We start from the raw sequence: 25,629 nt of genomic DNA on the forward strand, positions 1-25,629 counted from the left end.
CAGTTTAGCACCAAAAAAGTAAGAGCGGGCAGAATCTCAAAATAACGTGTCCTTCCAAAAAACCATAGTTGCCAGCTTACTCTGCTATGTTAAAAAATTTTTTAAATAGCAAAATATACTTTTAAAAATCAAGCACAAAAAAAATCCCAACACAGAATGTTACCTTAAGATACTATATTGCAATTTCATTTTTAGATTGTGAGTACTACATAAAAGTAAGAGCACATACAATGTGTATGTATACAGTTTAAGAAATAATAACAAAATACACAGCGGTGTGCCCACCCAACACCTGGCATAAAACACAGAGCATTCCTGATACCTTCCCTGTGCCCCTCCTCCACCTCCTTCTCCCGCTCCCAGAGACCATCTCCTTTAATAGGTAGTATCTGTTTCCTGTCTTATCTTTATATTTCACTACCTGCGTCTCTGCCTCTGAACAAGGCATTGATTAGTTTTGCCTGGTTTTACTACTTCCGTGAAAGGAACCATATTACATGTGACTTCCCTTTTTTCAGTCAAAATAATGGTGTTTCTTGATACAAGTTTGGTGTGTGAGAATCTATATCCTACTGGCTTTCATTGCAAAGAGAAACTGGGATGTCTACTTCGTTTATACAGCAGTCACGGCTTAAAATCCAGTTTAACCCATGCATGCGGATGGAAAGGGGGGGGAGGCTCAGGATGCCCGGATCATGCTTTTTGTATTAACAGCCTCTGAGCCTCCCATGGTTTCTATGGGGGAGACATGCCAGATGCCCCAGTGTGGGCTGCAGGGAATGGTCACTGGCTGGTCACTTCACTGGAGTGACACCACCCTCAGCTCTAACTACCGCCCACCTATTTGTGAAGGTGCTGTGAGCAGGCAGATTTCCCAGACCCACTGGAAGTATGGACTGGAATTCGGAACACCGCGTTGTTGGTCAGTAACCTAGGAGGTTCAGGGCGCCTGGCTGGCTCAGTCAGTAGAGGGAGCAACTCTTGATCTCAGGGTTGTGAGTCTGAGCCCCATGTTGGGCGTGGAGACTACTTAAAAATAAAATCTTAAGGGGCGCCTGGGTGGCGCAGTCGGTTAAGCGTCCGACTTCAGCCAGGTCACGATCTCACAGTCCGTGAGTTCGAGCCCCGCGTCAGGCTCTGGGCTGATGGCTCAGAGCCTGGAGCCTGTTTCCGATTCTGTGTCTCCCTCTCTCTCTGTCCCTCCCCCGTTCATGCTTTGTCTCTCTCTGTCCCACAAATAAATAAAAAAACGTTGAAAAAAAAAATTAAAAAAAATAAAATAAAATAAAAAAATAAAATAAAATCTTAAAAAAAAAAATCACCTACTGGGTTCTCATTCCCGCATATTGTCTCCTTCACCACATGTAAGAAAAAGCTCAGGAAACTCTCACTGGATCCTGGAGCTCTCTTGAAAAAGATTGTGGTAATACCAGTCTCTGGTAACACAGAATCTCATGCCCTACTAAGACCAAACAAATCCACATTTTGCATTTTAATAAGATTCCCAGGTGACTTGTATGCACATTCAAGTTTGAGGAACACTGGCCTAGAGCCTTCATTTGTGTGTGTGCTTGCTAATTTATATAATATAAATATAAATTATATTTTATATTTATTTATTTACAGCATAAGCAGGGGAGGGGCAGAGAGAGAGGAAGAGGGAGAACCCCAAGCAGGCTCCTTGCTGTCAGCATGGAGCCCAATAGGGGGTTCGACCCCACAAACCATGAGATCACTACCTGAGCCTAAATCAAGAATCAGATGCTTAACTTACCGAGCCACCCAGGTGCCCCTGTGTGTGTGCTTTTTAAATGAATATAGTGTAACACACATTAAGAAAAGCACTAAATCCTAAGAGCATCATTTGATGAATTATCACAAAGTGAATCTACAGGTGTACTTGGTACCCAGATTAAGAAACAGAACACTGGGGGGCTCAGTCAGTCAAATAACTGACTCCTTATTTTGGTTCACGTCATGATCTTGTCATTGTGGGATCAAGCCCCACGTCACGCTCTGTGCTGAGCATGGAACCTTCTTAAGATTCTCTCTCTCCCTCTGCCCTTTCCCCCAGCTTGCACACGTGCTCTCCCACTCTTTAAAATCAAACAAATAAATAAAAAAGGGTTGAATCGTTAAAAAAACAAAAACAAACCAGAACCTGCTGGCACTCCAGGAGCCCCCTCTCCCACATACCCTCCATTACTAAATCCCCTGCTCACTGAAGGTAACCAAAACTCCAGCTTCTAACAGCATAGGCTAATTTGGTCCATATTTGTAGAATATGAATGGAACCATACTGTATGTATTCTTCTGTGTCCAGCTTCTTTTGGTCACATGTTTGCAAGACAACATTTCTCACTAGGAACCCCAACTGCCCACCGTTTACCTACACATTGTATACTGGCCTTCCTCCAGTCTCCTGGATCTCCCTTCTCCAGAAAATGACTATCATGTTCAATAAAGCACAGGTACTCAAATAAAGAGCTATTTAATGAGCATCTAAACCGCCACGGATTGCATCAGGGGCTGAACCCCAAAGTGTTTTGCCAAACTGAGACTTCCCTCTCAATGGGGCATCTTGCCCAAGCAGTTTTCAGTGATGTGGGAGAGTCACGTCGGCATGTGAAGTCAAACTTGGAAAGGAATTTATTACCTGCCCTAAAAAACATCCAAACTGCAGTTTAGATCACAGCTACCCAGTAGCAGCAGGGGCTGCTCACTTATATCTTTTGAACACATCATAAAATCCAAGCCCAAGAAGCTTCTGACTCAATTATTTCTAGCTTTTCTTCAAACGTGATTTGTTTGGATCTTGAGATTGTCCCAGCTAAAAGTTCTAACTCTCTCCAAAAGCCCTCCGCACGTGTGCTTCTCAGGGCCTTGAGAAATAAATCATGCCTGGATCCTCACCACTGGCCTCCCCACGGACGTCTGTAGTACTTAAATCCTCATCGCTGTGAAACCAGTGGTCAGTCAGCTTCTTTCTGGACCTCAATTTTCTCATCTATAAAATGATAGACGTGGACTACGTCGTGGTTTTTAACCTGGCGTCCGTGGATTCCTTGAGGAATCCATTAATCCCTGGAAATTACATGGAAGATTGTGAATGGGTGTCCTTTGGTGAAAGAGAGTTCAGAGTGCAGCGATCCCCCCAAAATTAAACACGATCGTGTTAGGTGAGCCCCAAGAACCTTTCTAGCACTTAGTATTCGGCAATCCCCTGGCTCCTTTTGAGTCAATGGGAGGCTTGATTTTTGCTTAGAGTCTGGCTGCAGTTGCACCTCTAAACGAAAAGGTGGCCTTGCCTTTTTCCTTCTGTAGATATTTCTGCCCTAACAGAAAGGATACCACAAAACTGCAGTGTGGCATGAGAGCATCTCTCTGATCTCTGCAAGTCAGATAACATCAAGGGTCGTTCCATTCAAAATAGCATGGCCCTGGAGCAAGTCCCTTAGTTTTATATGATCTCAATCCGGGTCCTATTTTATTTGGCTGGGTTGTTTTCTAAAGCCGTATCCAGTGTAACCTTCAGGACAAACTGGCAGTTCTGGGCCTCATAGCCAAACAGACGTGAACATACCAATATATTCTGAATAAGTCAATCGGATTTTCTCTCCCCGGAGAAAGGGCTCCGAGGCAGAACTGTACCTAGGTTTGCCTCCCCAGACCAGCGTCCTGTCCTGTCACCTGAGCAAAGGAGTGAAACAGGACCCCTCCTACCTCTCTTAGGTGGAGGCTCATTATGCCACACACAATAATATTAGGTTACGTGTTCCCTGTGTGTGGCTGGCTCCCCTGGCAGTGCCTTAGCAACAATATGAGCCAAAAGTTTTCATTACAAACCGCCTCGGTGGGTAGAAGGAACTCTCTTCTATTCCTTACACAGAGCAAGACATGCTGGGCTTGTAAACAGGGTTCTTAATAATTAGATTGGTTTCACTGCAGATGAAAGCGGTGGTTTCAGAACCCCTCCTCTTCCTGTAAATATCCTTTTCTGTTCTTAGTTATCTAAAGAAGTACAGCCACACCTTCAACCCTTGCTACTCTGAGTGTGGGCCACAGACCAGCAGCAGCAGCATCTGGAAGCTGGTTAGAAAGGCAAAACTCTCTGTCCCACCGCAGCCCTACTGACCAGATCTGCACTTTAACCAGATCTCCAGGTGATGGCTCATCACAGGCACATTAAAATTTGAGAAGCACCCCCAAGGAATTGCCCCAAAGCCTCACCAGCAGCCAATGCCTCACTTAAGCCTGCGACCGTCCAGCAAATAATTCATGATCAGTAAATGTGAGCTTCCTTCCTTCTCCCTCCTAAAACCCAGAGGACCACCAGAGAGGCCTTGAGGAAGGGAGAGGAGGAGGAACAAGCCCAGAAGAGGGGAACCTTGGAGACAGGAGAGAGGGAGTAATGAAGGAGAAAGAGGACCAGCAGAGCGGGGAGGGGAGGCTGAGGGGTGAGGAGACAGGGATGGCCAGCAGAGTAAGGGCCCAGGGTCTCCACACCCTCTCCAGCAGGGGCTCCCACGTTCACGGTTCTCTCCACGCCGTGTGCTGCCTCCCATATTTACCTTGAGTCATTCGTGCTTGCTATCTTTTTTTAAAAAACATATTAAAATAGAATCATGGCTGCTGTTAACACTTTGTTAACTGTTGTTCATAACCGCACCCAGGTGGTTCGGGCCACACCTGGGACACCTGCCCCAGGAGGAATGATCATCCAAGTGGTGGTGCAGCAGGTCCCTTATGGCTGGCATAAAACGCACGAGGCTCGTTCTATTTTCTCATGTGTCTAAACTGCCTGGCAGGATGCAAGGTGTGCTCTAACAGGTGTTATTCAGGCTACAGCAGCAGATGACTACGGGTCATACTCTTGCAGGGTCACTCATCTAGAATCCACTTAATTTGTTTTGAAAAACAATTTTTTTTTATGTTTATTTATTTTTGAGAGAATGGAAGACAGAGCATGAGCAGGGGAGGGGCAGGGAGAGAGGGAGACACAGAATCCAAAGCAGGGTCCAGGCTCCGAGCTGCCAGCACAGAGCCCGACACTGGGCTCGAACCCAGGAGAGGTGAGATCATGACCTGAGCCGAAGTCAGACGCTCAACCGACTGAGCCACACAGGCACCCCTAGAATCCGCTAAATTTTTAAGGGTACTCCCAGAACCTGCGATGAGTAACTAACTGCGCAGTTACTGCGATGAGTAAGTAACTGCACAGAGTAACTAACAAGCAAATGTTCACTGAGCATTCCAGGTAACTCAGGCATGTTACATTTACTAACCCCGCGCAAGGCGGGCTCAGGGCATGAACCCGAAATAAGCCAGAAGCCCTCCTCTGGAGGCCACTCGGCCTGACGAAGGCTGGGGCTTTCTGATCCCTGGCGAGTTAACACTGCGACTTCCCCTCGCCGGCTCCACAGAGTCTTCGACAATTTACAGAACCCTCACTTCCCTGTGCCTTTTGAGAAAAGGGAGACGCAAAGCAAGGAAAAGACATTAGAATGTGAACACACCGAGGTGCTACTTTTTCAAAGAAACCAAAGAGGAAATCTAATAGGAAACAGAAAATAAACGGGAGGTCAGAAACACAGCCTCAGGAAGAGAAGGCAGCGATTATGTAAATGTGCCAGTTAGCGGCAGTTCTCAGGAATTTAACAGGTGTATATACATTGGAAGGGGACAGTGTCTTTTCCGTCTCCACAGAGAACATGACATAAAAGGAACAGGCTCAAATCGTAGCAAGAGCACAAAGGAACTCTGACTTGTCAGGGCTTTTAGACTCTGATCCAAACTAACAAAGGAAATAATAGGCTCGCCTCAGAAGATCTTTTTTAATGGATAGCTTAAAAAAAAAAAAATTCACCCTGGCTCTATTGTGGGTCAGGTACGGTTCTGACTGGATGTCAGGGGTGAGTCTATGGATCCTTTCAATCCAGTTATAAAAAGCTCCTAGGACCTCAGCCCCAGTCCTTTCTAGTAGTACAATTAATTCTATTGCATTAAATATTGCTTCTGATGAGTGAACCATCAATGCACTCCAAGCCTTTCTGTTATTCATGTTTCTGTCCTGTCAAGAAAAGGGATCTTCTAACAGAGCCCTTTGTAGACAGACTTTCTACAAATTGTACACAGTATATTAATTGCACCATAGGAGGAGGGAGAAACGAGCTTTACTGTAAAACTGAGAGCCTTTTGTCAATCTGGATTTTGAAAAGCACCATGGAAGAACCCACCCAAGGTAAGGAATGAGTTACTCTCAAACACAGGACAGAGATTGAGGGGAGCTGGCAGGTACCCAACGCACATAAAGCTGTTAGCACAGTGCCTCGCCCTCAGGACGCAGGCAATACGCGGAAGGAAGCTCTTAAAATATCACTATCAGCGCTGTTTGGATACTGCTATTTGCTTACCCTCCACTTGTACACGGGGCCAGGTGGGGGTGGGGGGATGACCAAGGATCGATATTGCATCTTGGGCCCACCAGTCTCTTTATCTCTGCCCTGGGATCCACGGTCGTCCAATTCCAAGCTCCCGAGAGCAGCACCCAGGTTCGTTCCAGCCCTCGTCTCCCTGCACTGTGCCGGGCCAGCCTCCTCCCTCCTCCATAAAACAGCAGCAGCTCCTTCCTGCTCAGGCCCTTCCCGCTCTTCCTAAAAGTGATGAGATGAAAACTAATGGGTTGATCATCACTCCCACTGACTGGAGCCGAAAAATAGGTTGAAGGTAGCTGTGGAGGGAGGGCGGAAGCCCCTCCTCCTGCAACATCTTCCAGAAAGTGACCAAAAGTCCATGGCCCACACGCTTCACAAAGTACGGAGAAGCTTGCGCTTCCTCCGTGAGACTCTTCAGAGGACTGAGAGTACATGGCAATTATCAAATATTACATTTACTAGAATAAAATTATATATAAGTACCATTTAGCATTGAGGTCCGATTCTATTGCTTTTGGTCAAAGGCCAGAGTAAGATTACAGGGCAAGAAACAGCACAGTGTAATCCTGAGTTAAAGAGTCAGAGTGAGTAACGTTTCAGAGGAAGTTTCAAAAGAGGAATGATTTCTGGGTCAATTTAACTGGAAAGTCTAAAATAACTTCAGCAGCCAGCTCAAAAGATAAACTCTAAAAGTGCTATACGTGTCTGTGTCAAAGAGTAAGAAACTGACCTTTCCTGAAACATATCTTAAGCGAATACTGGTTAGAATTATCCCCAAGAACATTATAGGGAAAGGAGGTGACAGACTGGAAGAGTCTAGGTGGATCACTCATCAGTCAAGGCTGCCAAACGGGAGATGAGTACCAGAAAAGGCTTGTCTCCATTTGGAAAAGATAAAGTTGGCCAGGGAGTGACACATCCGGGGTAATCCTAGTCATGGCGAACGCTGTGTCCACCATAGGCTGCCTGGAGAGCTGAAGATTCACAGCAGAAATGTGCACTGCTGAGAACCTGTCTAACCTGCTGCTTACTCCACCTGTCCTTTCGTGAGGTGAACTGCATCCCTCTCCCCAAAGATATGTTGAAGTCCTCACCCTCGCTACCTGTGAACGTGACCTTATCTGGAAACAGGGTCTTGGCAGATGTGATCAAGTTAAGATGAGGTCATACTCAGTTAGGATGGGTCCTCACACCATGTGAGTGGTGTCCTTTTTAGTCAAGAAGAAAGAGTCAGAGATAGACTCACGCAGAGAGGAGACAATGTGGAGAGACAAGCAGAACCCCAGGTGACAACGGGGGCAGACTGGAGCGGTGCCTCTATAAGCCAGGCACTCCAAAGATTGCCACCACCTCAGAGGTAAGGAAGGCTCGGTAAGGCTCGGTAAGGCTTGGTAAGGCTCGGTAAGGTAAGGCTCGGTAAGGTAAGGTAAGGAAGGCTCATCCCCTAAGGCCTCAGAGAGAGTCTGGCCCAACAGACACCCAAGCCTCCCAAACTGTGAGAGAATAACTGTGAACTCCTGGGTGCCCACCCTGCAGCTTCAACAATTGCCAATCTTCTGCTCATTTTATTTCATCTGTCCTCCACCCAAGTTGACCCTGCGTGGAGGGGTGCCTGGAGCAAGCCTTGAGTTTTGTTTTGTTTTTTAATGTTTACTCATTTTTTGGGAGAGACAGACAGACAGACAGAACATGAGTGGGGGAGGGGGCAGAAAGAGAGGGAGACACAGAATCCAAAGCAGGCTCCAGGCTCTGAACTGTCAGCACACAGCCCGATATGGGGCTCGAACTTATGGACTGTGAGATCAGGACTTGAGCCGAAATCAGATGCTCAGCCTACTCAGCCACCCAGGTGCCCCAAGCCTTGAGTTTTAAAGCAAACTCAATACACATTCCAAGTCATCTGTAAGTGCTTTAGTCTAAACTACCTCAGACATATTTTCTTTTGTCATCTTTGAGCACTGTGTATTTTAGTAGTGACGTAAGAGGAATGAAGAACATTTTATGTCAGTCTTCTGTTTCTTCCCCCCCCCCACTTTTTTTTTTAACAGCTCAGTGGTTTTTAATATATTCAGAGTTGTGCAACTATCACTCAATCTAATTTTAGAACATTTTCATCACTTCTAAAAAGAAACCCTGTACCCATTAGCAGTTACTTCCCATTCCCTGCCCTATCCAGCCCCAGACAACCCTCATCTACTTTCTATGTCTACAGATTTGCCCACTGTGAACATTTCATATAAATGGAATCCTACAATCTATAGCCTCTTGTGTCTGACTTCTTTCACCTGGCATGATGTGTACATAATGTCTACAAGATGCGTCTACATTAGGGGGTGTAGCAATACATCATTCCTTTTTATGGCTGAATAATATTCCACTGCATGCATACATCATTTCTGTTCATCCATTTATTAGTTGATGGAAATTTGTGTTGCTTCCAATCTTTTAGCTATTCTTTTTTTTTTTTTTAAGTTTATTTATTTTGAGAAAGAGAGAGAGAGAAAGAGAGAAGGGGGGGGGGGGGGGGGCAAATAAAATCCTAAGCAGGTTCTGCACTGGCAGCACAGAGCCCAAAGCAGGGCTTGATTCCAAGAACTGTGGATTCGTGACCTGAGCCCAAATCAAGAGTTGGGCACTTAACTAACTGAGCCACTCAGTCACCCCCAATCTTTTGGCTATTCTGAATAATGCTGTGAGAGACACTTGTGTGAACATATGTTTTTCTCCTCTTGTGTCTACACCTCAGAGTGGACTTGCTGGATCATATGGTAACTCTACGTTTAATATTTTGAGGAAACACCAAACCACTTTCCAAAATGGTTATGCCACCTATAATCCTACTGACAATGTATGAGGATTCCAACTTCTCCATAAATTTTCTACCACTTTTTACTGTAATGTTTTTATTATAAACATCCTAATGGAGGGGCGCCTGGGTGGCGCAGTCAGTTAAGCGTCCGACTTCAGCTCAGGTCACGATCTCACGGTCTGTGAGTTCGAGCCCCGCGTCAGGCTCTGGGCTGATGGCTCGGAGCCTGGAGCCTGTTTCCGATTCTGTGTCTCCCTCTCTCTCTGCCCCTCCCCCGTTCATGCTCTGTCTCTCTGTGTCCCAAAAATAAAAAAAATAAAAAAAAATAAAAAGTTGAAAAAAAAAACATCCTAATGGATATGAAGCGGTATCTCATTGTGATTTTGATTTGTGTTTCCCTAGTGACTAAGGACGTTGAGCTTTTTCACGTACTTACTGGCTATTGAGATAAGTTCTTTGGAGGAAAAGCTCTTCAGATTCTTTGCCTATTTTTAAATTGGGTTCCTTATCTTTTTTTGTTGACTGGTAAGAGCCCCTTATATATTCTGGCTACGATTTCCTCATAAGACATATGATTTGCAAATATTTTTCCCATTCTGTGATTTTCTACTTTCTGGATGATGTCCTTTGAAACACAAAAGTTGTCAATTTCATGAAATCCAAATTATCTTTTGTTGCTTGTGCTTTTGGTGCATCTCTAAGAAACCACTGCCTGAATCAGCATCACCAAGATTTACTCCTCTGTTTCTTTTTAACAGTTTTATAGTTTGGGCTCCTACATTTAAGTGGTGACCCAATCTGAGTTATTTTTTTGTATGTGATGTGAGGTAGTGATTCAATTTCTCTTGCATGTGTATACAGGCGTGACATCTTAATTCTATAATTCTATTTCATGACATCTACTCTAATTCTAATTCTATGACACTGTACTTGAGTTTTCCATAAATCCTCTTTTAGATGATTTTCATCAGACTACAGCCTACAGCGACCAAAAAAAAAAAAAAAAAGAAAAGAAAAGGAAACCTTACAAAGAAATATGTTAAATGAGGAAGTAGTTAGCCCTTCCCTCATTGCCTGTCATCTGTAGTTCATTTCCCCGATTTTAGACTTTTTGCCCTTTTCTTATAACATTCCACAATGCAGTGTAGCAGTTGGTTGACTCTGTTAGTCATAATCGTACAAATAAGGTCTGCCCTAAAAGCCAGATATTCAATTTAAAAATGTGGTATAGTGGCACCTGGGTAGCTCAGTTGGTTAAGTGTCCAACTCTTGGTTTCGGCTCAGGTCATGATCTCACAGTTCATGAGATCAAGCCCCACATCTGTGCTGGTGCACAGCCCACTTGGGATTCCCTCTCTCTCTCTCTCTCTCTCTCTCTCTGCCCCTCCTCTACTTGCACTGTCTCTGTCTCAGTCCAAATAAATAAGCTCAAAAAAAAAACTAATATAACTAAGACTTTGTGTACCAACAACATGTCCACCGGTCCTGATAAATCTGAGATAAAAAGGCTCTCTGCCCTCAGATAATTACAGGCTAGAAAGGGAAAGGAACAGTATGCACTCAAATCATAATGCGGGGTGAGTATGAACACAGGAAGGAAAGAGTGGTTGTGTGGGAAGGCTAGAAAGGTACAGTGAAGGAAAGGAACTAGAACAAAGGCTTACACTGGGCCTAGGCAGAGAATGTCCAGATCCGATGTCACCCAGTGAGGACCTTGTCGAGCTGGAGACGAGATACCTCATCTACAGGGAGTGGTTCCCACTCATCCCCAGCAGATTATATGCCTACAGAAATGGGCCTGGTAGACCCATGAGTGCCAGATGACTTCTTCTTTTTTCTTTTTTTTTTTTTTCAAGAGAAGTTGAAAAAAGTCTAATCTTTATGAGTAATCTCTCATTTTTTAAAGTTGTTAAGTGCTTTGAATTTTAACAACTCTACAGCAGGTTCCTCAAAAAGTTTAACCTACACTTACCATATGACCTAGCAATTTCACTCCCAGATAGATACCCAAAAGAATTAAAATATGGGACTCAAACAGATTATGATAGTGTTTGTTGTGGCATTATTCACAAGAGCCAAAAGGTGGAAGCAATCCAAGTGTCCATCAACAGATGAATGGATAAACAAAATGTGGTCTATGCACACCACAGACAGAATACATTCAGCCATAAAAAGGAATGAAGTATTGCCACCTGCTACAAAACGTGTGAACCTCAAAAACATTATGCTAAGTGAAATAAACAAGACACAAAAGCGCAAATATTGTATGATTCCACTCTATGAAATATCTAGAAGAGGCAAATTCATAGAGAGTAGATAAGAGGTTACCAGAGGCTGGGGAGTTATTGCTTAATGGTTATAGAATTTCTGTTTGAGGTGATGAAAAAAACCACTGTAGAAATAGATGGTGGTGATGATTACACAACATTGTGAATGTAATTCTTGCCACTGAATTGCACACTTAAAAATGGCTAAAATGGGGGCGCCTCGCTGGCTCGGTCGGTTAAGCGACGGACTTCAGCTGAGGTCGGGATCTCAGTTCATGAGTTCAAGCCCTGTGTTGGGCTCCGTGCTGATAGCTCAAAGCCTGGAGCCTGCTTCAGATTCTGTGTCTCCCTCTCTCTCTCTCTGCCCCCTCCCCCACTTGTGCTTTCTCTCTGTCTCTGTCTCTCCTTCTCTCTCTCTCAAAAATAAATAAACTTAAACAATTTTCTAAATGGTTAAAATGGCGAATTTTATATTTAACATAATTCATCACCACCAAAAAAACAAAATCAAGCCAACTCTAGAGGAGCTAGACAAAACATGTCAGGGATTACCATGTGAGCTGCGTGGGCCACCAGTTTGGGCCTCGGGCTCAGAATGATTAACACTGGATACCTCATGTGCACTGAGCAAGGACTTAGCAATAACGCAAAGCTCTACACTGGACACTGGGCTGGGAAGGCAGACAATGTTAAAGATACATATTCCTTATCCTCAAGGAGATCAATGGCCAGAAATAGACCGAATCATAGTAATATGACAGTGCTTTCAAGATGTTCCAAAAATGTGCTTCAAGAGATCCAGAGAAGAGAATACACCCACTTGTGGGGATCACCAAAACATTTGTGGAGGTGAGAGAACTTGAGCTGAGCATCTAAGGACAGAGAAGAAGGCAAGTCTGTTCCAGAAGAAGCATGAGTCAAGGTCTATAGGAAGAACAACAGAGGGTATACCTCAGTATGGGGTTCAGTTTGGATAAAGAAGAATCCAAGTGGAGAGGTGGCTGCAAAGAGATCAGGACCAGGGTGCCATGATTGCCAGACTGGGGATTTTCCACTTAATTTTGAGCAGGATGAAGTTCTCAAAGTTGTCTCTGAGATTGATTAGCTGGGAATCAATGTATAAGATAGATTGAAAGAGGTGACAGAGGCTTCTGCACAGCTAGGTGAAAGGGAGGGAAGGTCTGGCCCTGAACAAGGCCATGGGATGGGAATGGAAGGGAAGGTGGGGACCAGGAGGGGGCTCTTTGGAGGAGCCGCAGAAGCTGACGGCCACAGGGTGGAGAGGGAGTGTCGAAATGGGGCAGAGGGTGGTAGCTATATCATTTAGGGACAGATGATTTTCAATTCATTTAACAGTGAAGATGGGGAGAGGCTTTTGGGCATCACTTGGATTCATTTTATCTGTTTTCTGGGTTAGGAGAGACTGAAGTAGTAGCATGGAAGACACTAGAAACTAGAGAGAAAGAGACAAGGGAGGGAACTGATGGAGCAGAAGATGTAAGGGGAGCAGAGTGAAGAGACCTGACAAAGGGCTAGGATAATGTAGCTGGAAGTGAAGGGGAAAGGGAAGGAGAAAGTCAAGAGAACACTTTAGTGGAGAGGAAGGAAGGTGGCTTCTCACTCCTCAATGAGATAGGAAATGAGACTCTGATGGCTCCCCAATGGTGCATCTGCTGCAGAAGGTGACTCAGGCAGCCAACAGAGGAAGAATCAGATGACTGGTGAGTGTCACTGGGGCCCAGGTGAGGCTGGAGAGCACACACATACAGCAACCCTCACTATGGCCCAGCCATCAGTGCTTGGCGCTCTAAGGTGGGGGGTGTGGAAAAAGCTTATGGCGGGGGTGGCTTCTAACTATGCTTAAGATGAATATAATACAAATCCAAGAGTGAGGCATCTTGGACACTTGAAGGCACATCTTTGAAATGGTCAACCATGGGGTTTTCTGAGCTCTGCAAAGAAAGAAGAGAAGGTAGCCTGGGGCGACGGGCAGAACGAGGAGTCTAGGGCTCCCACTTCAGGTGGGAAGGAGAGAAAAAGGTGGTGGTCTCAAAAGGTTTTGAAAATAGCTGTAACTCTTCAGGCCAAATGTGATAAGATGCAGCGGTGTTCGTGTTTCATGTTGAGGACTTTCAAATCCGTGTCCAGACTCAGTTTGACTAAGTGCCCTGGCCATTGATTAGTGATGTCTGTCAAGGGCAAGGGAAAGGAGGGAAGGGTCATGATCCCAAGAAACGTGGTCAGAGAGATTTGGGGCCGAGAAGGTTAGAGGAGGAACATTCGCACCTGATTAGCAAGTCCAAAAGCTTAACCATCCTCGTGGGTGCCTGCAGTGTCCTGTAAATGGAGATACTGCATTTAAGGTCTAGAGAACTAGAAGGGTGGGATGTTTGGACGGTCAGTAACATAGATGTTCAATTCCTTGGTAGCGATGGCAATTAAAAGGGTTGGGACGCTATCAGTCCAGCACTAAACTCATTACAGAAAGAGGGAGGGCTTCCTTGAAGTCAGTAGGTGGACACAATGACCTTGAAGTCAGTAGGTGGGCACAATGACCTTGAAGGCAGTAGGTGGACACAATGATGACAAGCAATATAATTAGAGAACCCAACAAATGGCAGGTGCTCAAGAATTACTTATGGAACGAAGGGAAGCATCTCTGGGGGGGCAGGGAGGCAGCATCCCCTTCTCCTGCCCCACGAGTCCGGGAGCTGACAAGGTCAGGAGTCGATGAGGTGGAAGTGGCACGGTCAGGACAAAGTCAGGTGGATGCCAGCGGGAACGTGTCTGGGAGGGTGTGGACAGAGCCAGAGGAGTTGAGTCCTGACGGGCTGCAGCAGGGGGCTGCTCCCAGGGCTCACCATAAGTTCCAGATGACATGCACACCACTGTAGGCAAGAGCGTGTGGATAGCTCAGAGAAACTCCTTATGGCTTTAATAAAACCACTCAGAGCACAGGTCCTCCTGGGGATGGCCCGGTCTCATCTCTTAAGTGAAGGAAGTTTCCTGAGAAAAGAGCAATGTGACAGAAATCAAACACGGAGCAGGGGTCTAATCTCAACTGTGCGAACCAAGTCTGTGCTTTCTGGAATAAATGCGGTTGGCCCCATTCACTCACTCACTCACTCACTCACTCATTCATTCATTCACTGTGCCTCAGGGTCCTCACTTTACAAGGGGCCTAAATCTCTGTCCTACCTATTTCGTGGATTTGTTCTGACAATAAAAATGAAAGTGACTTCAAAACAATTCACACTGAAGTGCCTCCAAGTCATCCCATTGCAGTGAATTTTAGGTAACCATCCCTCACGCTTCAAAATACCGTGCAATGTGTTTGAAATAAATGGGTCATCCGGTAGGGCTTAGAATTAGCTTCGATCCAGAGACCTGGTCATATTTACGACAAGTGTTGACCCCGTACAGAAGTCAGGTATTATTCACAACCAACCTCCTCTGCTTTCTACCCTCGCTCGCGGGATAGCTGACACAGCCCCAGTGCCTCGTCTTGTCTAGTTCTTTTGGGAAGCAAATGCACTTGGAGGTTTTGTTAATAAAGCTGCATTCTCCTCAGAGCATGTGTGCTGTGCAGCCACAAGGAAGGGAGAACAGAAAACCTCTAACACAGTAAATTATCACTCTCGCTCAGACAGTGCTATGCCACTCTAGCCAAGTCACCCAACCTAGCTGTGCCTGGATTTCTCTAAAGCGTCCTGGAACAATTCTGGTGATAGACACATGCGGAGCTAGAAGGCACTCCCCCGCTGTGAGGGAGGAACACGGACACATCATCATTTGAACTTGAGTGGATCCAAGAATATCAGTGCTGGGGAAGGGGCGAAAGAGAAAAAATGCCTTGCTACAAACATAAAATAGGACACACGGCAAGAGCTGTGCAGTGGCAAGACAACAGGAAGCTTAGCTAAGGCCAGGAGATCTGCGGCCTGTCTCGGGTTGGCCAGATGAAGAATGCTCCATTTTTAAGCATAATATGGCATTAGGAGGATTTTTGTTTTAAGTTTTTAAATTTACCATGAGGGTGAAAGACAGAGACAGCGTGAGCAGGGGAGGGGCAGAGAGAGAGAGGGAGAGGGAGAATCCCAAGCAGGCTCCGTGCCATCAGCACAGAACCCGATGCAGGGCTCGATCCCACGAACCGTGAGATCATGACCTGAGCCGAAATCAAGAGTCAGATGTTTAACTGACCGAGCCACTCAGGTGCCCCAGCATTAGGAGGATTTTTAAACCACGGATTCTGCTGCAGGTCAAATGGGGACAAACGTGGTGAACTCTGGGCCTGGACCCACACTAGGGGGTTTGGTGCTGAGAACCCTAGGATTCGGCATTGACATAATTTGCTGTTGGTAATATCTTCTGAGTTAGGGCTAGTGATAGGGGAGGGCCAACCAAGAGATGGGACATACCTGGGTTGGAAAACTATCCTGGAAAGGAAAAGTCCAACAGCTGTGATTTCATAAATAAATAGAACTCCTGTCGAGCAAGGGGAGAGAGAGAAAAGAATTAAGAGAAAAGAATGGGACACAGTGAACAGGCTGCAGACCACATTTAAGAGGGGCATCATATAACAATGAGAGATACTGTAGAGACTGACCCAGAAGCTTATCCAGCTAATGGGGCTAAGTAGGCCCCAAATTTAGATAGGTCTTTAAAATGACCGCTGCCTTCCTTCCAAATATCAGGATTCCCTTTCTTCTCCATATTTCCCTAGGGCTTAGAGCAGACGGGAGCAGGAAGCCCTTCAAAAAGGAATGGACCAGTGCCCTGCGTCTCCTAGCCGGCACCACCCCGCATCATTGGCCTCCCCTCGGCCCCGCAGCCCGGCGAGCCCGGGAAGGGCACGGAACTGAAGTCAGGAAAGGAAGCTGCGGGAGGCCTGACTCACCCTGTCCTCGGCCACTCGGATCATGGGTGGGCAGGCCTGCACACGATGAATCACTGAGAGCTGTGAATGCGATTCAGAGCTCTGCCAAGGACACGGATGCTCTACTGGCACCCTGGCACCCTTCACAGTTTCTTTCCTTCCTTGTCTCGCTGCCAGGAGACAAGTGCTATAGGAACTGAGCGTTTGAGTTTTTTTAGCCTAAGACAGAAACTCTCTAACTCTTTCTATTCCTGTTTCCCTTCTCAGTTCCTGGAAATCACTAATTGGAAACCGGGACTGAGAGCCACCTCCTTGAAAACCCAGCTGAGGCAGCCTTCTGAGAAGCTACTGCAGGGAAGGGCAAGGGAGGGCAAGGCGTACCGCATGCAATTTCCCAAATGAATCACCTGGCTAAAAGTACCTAAGAAGTATATAAACTTAAGTTCTAGATTCTACCAGGAAAAGCCAGACCAGTACCTATAGTTCTGTATAACTGCCTAGCACTTGGGTTAATTGCCCAGTCTCTCAAGCTCCCCTACAGTGTATGATGACTTATGCCCATGCAAGCCACATAAAGAGTTAAAAGCTATATGGACTATATAAAACCCACCAAATGCTGCTGGACTTAGTTACCGAGAATTTAAATAAGAATGTGTCTTTGTAATATCCTCATACTACTCTGTATGAAATTACAAGAGGATCCACAGGGGAAAGTCAGCTGCCCTTCATCCTCTTACTGTCTGCGTCATAGACCCTCAGGGACAGGCGTTTGGAAGAGCAAAGCTCATGCTTCAGGAAGATGAGAATGTAGTACCTTCCATTAACACATATTTATTGAATATGAGACAGGCATTTTGGGGGTTATAGAGATAAAGGCAGCACCCTTGAGGAGATTAAATCCAGTAGGAGAGATAAGATATGTACACAAATCATTTTAAATAAGCACGAAGTGCTACAGGATATGAGGAAGGAGAGTTATCTGGTTTGATCAAAGTCAGGCAGGATCCATGAGCTGTGACTTGGAGAACAAGCACACTTCCCACAAGGGAAGATGCAGAGATGATACTCACGGTGCAGAAAACAATCTCATTTGTCTACAAGGATGTGGGGAGATAGAAACGGAAAGCACACAGGTTCGGACACGCGGTGCCTTGAGCAACTATCCACTGGGTGTGGAAAACTCACTGAAGACCCTCACCAGGGTGAGAGTCCTGATCAGGTTAGTCTCTAGACACTCAGCCTGGCAGTTGCCTGATGGGGGGGACCAAAAGGGACAGAAACCAGGGGTAGAGAACTAGAGCTTTAGTTCCGATGGGAGTAATGAAGGCCTGATGGAAGGCAGCACTATGGGGACAGAAAAGGAAACAGGTGTGTACAGGGTTATGGAGGGGATCAAACAGAGCCCAAATTTCCCTGAATGGGAGGAGATGGGCGGAGAGAAGGACATCAAAATGACTTTGGAAAACTAGAAACCGTAAGACAGAAATGTGTTTTTCAACTAGCAAAAATGATTTTAAGGTGGAATGACAGAAGATGACAGGGGCATTCATAGGCGTATGGACACGAGGAGGAAGAAGAGAGCTGAGGGATGCTTCTCCTTTGTGAAGGTGAACAGGTCATGGAGATGCCCAGAACACAGTCAAAAATACTTAGGAGAGAGATAAGGATGGAGAGAGAGATACGGGAGTCACCCACACAGGGGTACCAGTGGGGACTGTGGGACACAGCAAAGCATTCTGTAGGGAGAACTAACCTAATGAAGACCTACATTTAAAGAACAGAAGAAACAGGGGCACGTGGGTAGCTCAGTCGGTTAAGTATCTGACTCGGTTTTGGCTCAGGTCATGATCTCATGATTTCGTGAGTTTGAGCGCCACATCAGGCTCTGTGCTGACAGTGCAGAGCCTGCTTGGGATTCTCCCTCTCCCTCTCTCTGCCCCTCTCTCGGATGCTGTCTCTGTCTCTCTCAAAATCAACTTTAAAAAATTCTTAAAAAAAGAACAGAAGAAACAGAAACAATGGGGGAAAGTAAAAAGAGTAAGTATTCACTGAGTCCTAACCAGATGCTTGCGCTGAGATGCACATACTGTTATCTGTGAAGTATTTTTCCCATTTTATGGATGAGAAAACAGAGTCTCAGGTTAATCCACCAAACAACCCAGATGCCCAGATCAAAAACATGAGAGTCATTCCCTTCAAGTCCATTTCCTTCACCTCTCACGGTCTAGTGCAACATATCTTGTTAATTCCACCTTTGAATCTTCCTTGACTCTATTCCCTTCTTCAAATTTTACTTTGGGCCTTCAATTCTTCCCTGCTTAGGCAGTAACCTCCTATCTCCAGATCTCCCCACTCATGATCTCACTCACCACCAATCCATCTCCTCTCCTACCACCATCCACGTCTCACCAAGCCTTCAGAAGCTTACAAGGCCCTTGGAAAGATGGCCCCGCTCATCCCTCTCTAGGATCACCTTGAGCCCCTCTGCAAGCACCCCACACTCAAGCCTCACAGACCTACCTGTGGCTCACAGAATCCAGCTACCATTCCATATCTGCACACATTCCCTCTCTCCCAAGACTATCTCCAATTGTTCAAGAGTAATTTAGGCAACATATCCTCAAGTTGATCTTTCCAAGGGCCTGTTTTCTGTACTTCTCATTGCCCTGGCCATACCCCCATCATAGCACTTATCATACAACAATATTTTATCTATCTGACTGTCTCACTGTTTTATTAATATATTAACAGCAGTTTGAGAGCAGAGATTTTCTTCTATACACTGGTGTCTAACACTCAACATTTCTTGGTAGAATTAATAAGACAATCAATTCAAACCCAAATCTGATTTTGAGGTCCACATTCCTTTCACCAGACCACAATTTCAGAGAGGAGACAGAGAAATAAGATAGCGTTGGAGGAAATGGGGCACCTGGGTGGCTCAGTCGGTTAAGCATCCAACTTTGGCTCAGGTCATGATCTCATGGCTTATGAGTTTGAGCCCCACATCTGGCTCTGTGCTGACAGCTCAGAGCCTGGAGCCTGCTTCAGATTCTGTGTCTCCCTCTCTCTCTGCCTCTCCCCAACTCATGCTCTGTCTCTCTCTCTCTCTCTCAAAAATAAATAACCACTAAAATTAAAAAAAAAAAAAAGAAAGATAGTGTAGGATCACAAAAAGGCAAGAGGTCATCTATGAAAAACCCGCAGGGGTTCTTGGGTGTCTCAGTTGGTTAAGTATCCAACTCTTGATTTCAGCTCAAGTCATGATCTCAGTTTGTGAGATTGAGCCCTGTGTGGGGCTCCATGCTCTAACCAGGGAAATTAGGTAAGGAAAAGAAATACCAGTCATCCATATTGGAAAGGAAGAAATAAAACTATTTCTATTCCCAGATGACGTGATCTTACATACAAAAAATATCCTAAGGAATTCAGAAAATAATTATTAGAACATAAAACAAGTTCAGCTAGGTTATAGGACACAAGACCAATATATAAAAACCAGCTATATCTCTATATACTAGCAATGAACAATATGAAGTACAATTAAGCAAATAATCCCATTTGCAATAGCATCAACAAGAAAAAACACTTAGGAATAAATGTAACAAAAGAAGTACAAGACTTGTACGCTGAAATCTATGGAACATCATTGAATGAAATTAAAGAAGGCCTAAAAATTGGAAAGATAGCCATATCAAAGACTAGAAGATTTAATACTGTTAAGATGGCAATATCCCCCAAATTGATATACAGCGTCAACATAATCCCCTTCCAAATCCAGCTGCCTGTTTTGTTTTGTGGTTTTGGGTTTTTTGTTTTTTTGTGTTTTGTTTGTTTTGTGTTTTTGTTTTTTTTTTGCAGAAATTGACAAACTATAAAATTCATGTGGAAATACAAGGGACCCAGAATCACCAAACCAATTTTGACAAAGGAGAACAAAGTCAGAAGACCCACATTCCCTGTTTTCAAAACTTATTACAAAGCTTCAATAATCAAGACTGTTTGGTATTGACATAAGGACAGACATACAGATCATTCAGATGTTTTAGGTCAATGGAACAGAATTGAGAGTCCAGGAAAAAACCTGACATTAATCATCAGTGGGTCTTTTTTTTTTTTAATTTTTTTTTTAACGTTTATTTATTTTTGAGACAGAGAGAGACAGAGCATGAACAGGGGAGGGGCAGAGAGAGAGGGAGACACAGAATCTGAAACAGGCTCCAGGCTCTGAGCTGTCAGCACAGAGCCTGACGCGCGGCTCGACCTCACGGACCGCGAGATCATGACCTGAGCCGAAGTCGGCCATTTAACCGACTGAGCCACCCAGGCGCCCCATCATCAGTGGGTCTTTGACAAGGGTGTCAAGACAATTCAATGGGGAAAGAATAGTCTTTTCAGTAAACGAAGCTGGGACAACTGGATGTCCACATGCAAAAGAAGTAACTTGGACTCCTAGCTCATACCATATACAAAAATTGACTTCAAATGGATTATACACCTAAAAGTAAGAGCTAAAACAATACAACTCTGAAAAGAAAACTTAGGACTAAATCTTCATGACCTTGGCTTAGGCAAAGATATCATACATATGACACCAAAATCAAAAGCAACAAAAGAAAAACTAAGGTGACTTCATCAAAATAAAAACAATTTGTGTTTCAAAGGACACCAGCAAGTGAAAAGATAATTCACAGATTACAAGAAAAAGATTTTCAGATCATATATCTGGTAAGGGACTCGTATGCAGAATATATAAAGAATTCCTACAACTCAACAATAAAAAGACAAATAACCTAATTTTTAAATGGGCAAAGGAAACATTTTTCCAGGAAGATATGCAAATGGCCAATAAACACATGAAAACTTACTCAACAGTGTTAGTTATTAGAGAACTGCCCATCAAAACCACAAGACGACACTACTTCAAATCTACGAAGATTACTAAAAGTTTAAAAAGTTTGACAGAGGCGCCTGGGTGGTTCAGTTGGTTAACCATCAGACTCTTGATCTCGGCTCAGGTCATGGTCTCACGGTTCATGAGTTCCAGCCCCATGTCAGACTCCACACTGATAGATGGAGACTGCTTGGGATTCTCTCTCTCCCTCTCTCTGCACCTCCCCTACTTGTGCTCTCTCTCCCTATCTCAAAATAATACACTTTTTTAAATAATAAAAATTAAAAAAAATAAAGTTGCAATTTATAAAAATTAGTACATAAAAATTTTAAAAATCAAAAGTCAGACAATAACAAGTGTCAGGGAAGACGTAGAGAAACTGGAACTTTCACAGACTGCCGGTGGGATTATAAAACGGCATAGCCACTTCGGAAAATAGTTCGGCAGTTCTAAATGTTAAATATAGTCACTATGTGACCCGACAATTCCACACCTAGGAATACACCTGAGAGACCTGAAAACATACATCCACACAAAACTTGTATGCAAATCTCATAGCCTCATTTTTCACAAGAGCCAACACGGGTAGAGCCCAATGTCCATCAGCTGAAGAATAAACAAAATGCAGTGGATGTGCACAATCCAGTTTAAAAAATGCAGCGAAGAACTGACATGTGAAACAACAAAAATGAGTCTTTGTCTCAATTTTACCTGCAGGATTTTAATTTATGGAGGTTACAGAGTGATGGCACAGAAAAGTTAATGCCATTGAAAGAAGATGTTTATTACTTACCATTCTTGAGCGGAGGGCGCCCCATATCACGCAAGACCACATAGGGAAGCTCCAGTTTGGGTCTGGGGACAGGAGGAGTAGGAGAAAACAGGAGCCAGAGCTTTTATTGCGTTTTCTGCAGGAAAAGCAAAGCAGGACAGGGTAAATCATTTAGGACTGGCTTGTCTGAATAATTCTGCTAGGCTTTGGGAAATAGGGGCTGTCCCTAGCTATCTGGTACCTGGCTCCGGGGTGATTTAGGGCAAAGGAAATAATGGCTTGGTGTGTAAGTGGTTGATAAAGTAGATGGTTGGTTCAGGCTGTGGGTTCTGGACTGGTTCATTTGCATATGAAAAGTGTGCTCCCGGGTGAGCCCTTTGCTCTCTCTGGGAGAGGCAGTCTCTGCCCAGTCATAGAGACCACAAACATCAGAGCATCAAGAAGACAGAAAATAAAGGATGCTTGGGTGGCTCAGTTGGTTAAGTGTCCAATTCTTGATTTGGGGTCAGGTCATGATCCCACGGTTTGTAGGATTGAGCCCCATATTGAACTTGACGCTGTGCGTGGAGCCTGCTTGAGAGTCAGTCTCTCTCTCTCTCTCTCTCTCTCTCTCTCTCTCTCCTAAAAAAAAAAAAATCCTTAAGGCTGTGATCCTGGCTGGAGGGCTTGCAGGGTGCTGTTGGCACTGACAATGTGTGAAGATTATGGCACAGTCAGGGACTCATGGTCTAGGAAAAGAGCTACTTAATGATGAAGAATCATGGTTGCTCAAAAATGTTCCAAGCAACCTATCATACAAAGACCATGGGGAAGGCTATATGGTAGTAGGTTTTTACCGACTGGGTGGGGAAAACAAGCTGTATTAAATTGGGCTGCGCACAGGACATCCCAGGGAGCTCCAGGCAATTTAAGATTAAAAACTGAGTAACAAAATGGGGCTAGACATAAATACTTGGTAGTCAACTGTAGGTTTTAGAGAAATATGAAGAAGTAAGCTTCCTATAGGAAGTAAAAATGGAACATTTGCTAGGTTCTACCTTCCACTCGCCAGGTACTGCATTAGGGGATTTTTCTAAATGATTAGAAGGTAATTCTGACTTTCCAGAGTTCTGTAGACTGATAAAGACAAGGCTGAAAAACAGAATATGAACGAGAGCCTCTGGACCACAGAAGATGAAACAGTTTTGTCCAGAGAGCTTTCTTGAGATCGGGGATTAGGAGAAAGAGGTGAAATCCAATCGGAGAGAGAAGCGGAGCTCAAAGAAAAGGAGACAGCCAATGGCTTCAAAAGTAAAGGACCGCACTGCCAGATTCAATCAGAAACCAATAGCTGGGGGAATAGTTCCGATACAAATTTAAGATTGGAAGCCCAAAAAGCTAAAAGAGAGAGATGGAAGTTGTCCTCAAATATACCAAGAGAATAAAAGACTTCGGAAGGAAGAAATGTTGCTTTGGAGGGAAGAAATAATCAAGAAAGGAGAACGAGTTTCCTAACAATTCCAGCTATCCAACAATGGAACGGCCTCACCAGGGAGGGCGCACTCTGCTGCTGGAAGAGAACATTCCCGAGTGCAGGTCCCTAACAGCTGTTTGGAGATAACAACTCGAAGCTGTCACACTGGGGAGGAGACAGAATGTGCTTTAGGTCTTACCTCAATAATTCAAAGCTGCCCAGGTCAGAGAGGGAACATTTGTTGGGAAGAAGAGGGAGAGAGAAGTTTGCATGGGGAGTCCATCCATTTGGATTTGGATTTGGACTCACTACTCATGATAGAAGGGATGGTTGTGGCAGGGTGTGGAGTGCATGGTTGAGAATCTCAACTGACAGGCCTGCAGAGTTTACAGACTGGAAACAAGAGGTGGAGGGAAGCTATCCAAAGGCACAGGGATTTACAGTGAAGCTAAGGCATCACTTCCTCTGGGAGACAGAACAGTCCAAGGAGAGAAACTCCAGAGAATCTCCATCTTTCTGTCAAACAGGCTGGGTGGCCATCAGCGGGGGTAGGAGGCTGTGGGCAGGGGTAGGTGGTAGAACGGGAACTCAAAATAACTAGCCAGGAGGGTTTCAAAACACATAAAAAGTAATAATGAAATAAAAATCATATGGCACCTTCTGGGGCTGAAAATTATAGTCGGCAGGGTCTCTGGGACTTTGTCTCCCCCTGCTGAGTCAAGAGGAACGAGCGGCCTGAGATGGGGAAAAGAACGTGACCGTGAAAGGCTGGCTTCTTTTGGTGTGGGCAGAGGGAGGAAAACATAAATGTTGATATGAAAATCTCCTTGTAGATCAGAACCACCACAGTCCCGTAGCACTAAATGAGCTGGTAAGACGTGACATGGCTGTGCGAGAGCCAAATGGGAGACGGATGTGCGAAGGGGGACCGCTCTGGGTCATTCCTACATGCCACCCTTGTGAGTCTTTTCTCGACAAGATTCTTGGGGCGCCTGGGTGTCTCAGCCGGTTGAGCGTGTGACTTCAGCTCAGCTCATGATCTTGTGGTCTGTGAGTTCGAGCCCTGTGTTGGGCTCTGTGCTGAGAGCTGCCTGGAGTCTGCTTCAGATTCTGTGTCTCCTCCTCTATCTGCCCCTCCCCTGCTCATGCTCGCTCTCACTCTCTCTCAAAAATAAACAACATTGGGGCGCCTGGGTGGCTCAGTCGGTTAAGCGTCCGACTTCAGCTCAGGTCACGATCTCACGTTCCGTGAGTTCGAGTCCTGCGTCGGGCTCTGGGCTGATGGCTCAGAGCCTGGAGCCTGCTTCCGGTTCTGTGTCTCCCTCTCTCTCTGCCCCTCCCCCGTTCATGCTCTGTCTCTCTCTGTCTCAAAATAAATAAACGTTAAAAAAATTTTTTCTAAATAAAATAAAACAAAATAAACGTTAAAAAAATAAACAAACATTAAAAAAAAATTTTTTTTAAGATTCTTAACTAACCCGTCCCTTTATCCAGAGGCTGTTTCAGTAGCCTAATGATTGCAGGGGTGAGAGGTGTAAGGGTGGGGTGGGGTAGCTTGGGCCTTGTTTTAACTTAATTAGGAACCTTTCTTTCCGTCTTGACACGCGCTTACTTCTCAAAAGTTCTGCTAAACGACAAATCTGGGTGACAATGCCACACTTACGTTCCCTCCAAGAACTTGTTTATAGAATCACCTTTTACATGGGGGCGCCTGGGTGGCTCAGCCCGACCCTTGATTTCAGCTCAGGTCATGATCTCAGGGTCGTGGGTTTGAGCCCCGCACGGAGCCTGCTGGAGATGCCCTTCCTCTCTCTCTCTCCAAAAAAAAAAAAAAAAAAAAAAAATCATCTTTTTCATGAACACAACTGGTGGTGCAATGATGAAACCTATTTCACGACTACAGGGGCCTCTGGGGCAGGGTCTCTGCAGACTCTTCTTTAGTGATGGCTGCTTCACGCCCGCCCCAGCCCCACCCTCCTGGCCCCTGTTATTTTATAACCCCATTAACATATTCGTCCCCTGAAACAAAGGCAACTCATGTATGCTATTCATTAGGTGGTAATTTTAATGGAAACCAACTGCATTACTGTTGGGTTTCTGAAACTTTTCTATGGTGAGGCT

The 25,629-nt window shown here is 44.9% G+C and overlaps 1 protein-coding gene across 2 annotated transcripts in view; it reads right to left on the minus strand.

Annotated features, from left to right (window-relative positions):
• The window catches only part of SLC37A3 (solute carrier family 37 member 3), a 150,806-nt gene that overhangs the window by 76,095 nt on the left and 49,082 nt on the right, over window positions 1-25,629 (minus strand). The window contains exons 14-15 of one of the 2 annotated variants that reach the window (XR_009610235.3): window positions 22,077-22,191; window positions 14,173-14,516 (exon numbers count right to left, since the gene is read on the minus strand). The gene's annotated coding sequence lies outside the window, so the exon portion shown is untranslated. Of the gene's footprint in view, window positions 1-14,172; window positions 14,517-22,076; window positions 22,192-25,629 lie in introns of those variants that run through there. The other variant, XR_009610236.3, reaches the window with a different exon arrangement.

Source organism: Panthera onca, chromosome A2, assembly GCF_046562875.1.
Source record: "Panthera onca isolate mPanOnc1 chromosome A2, mPanOnc1 haplotype 2, whole genome shotgun sequence".
NCBI lineage: Eukaryota > Metazoa > Chordata > Mammalia > Carnivora > Felidae > Panthera > Panthera onca.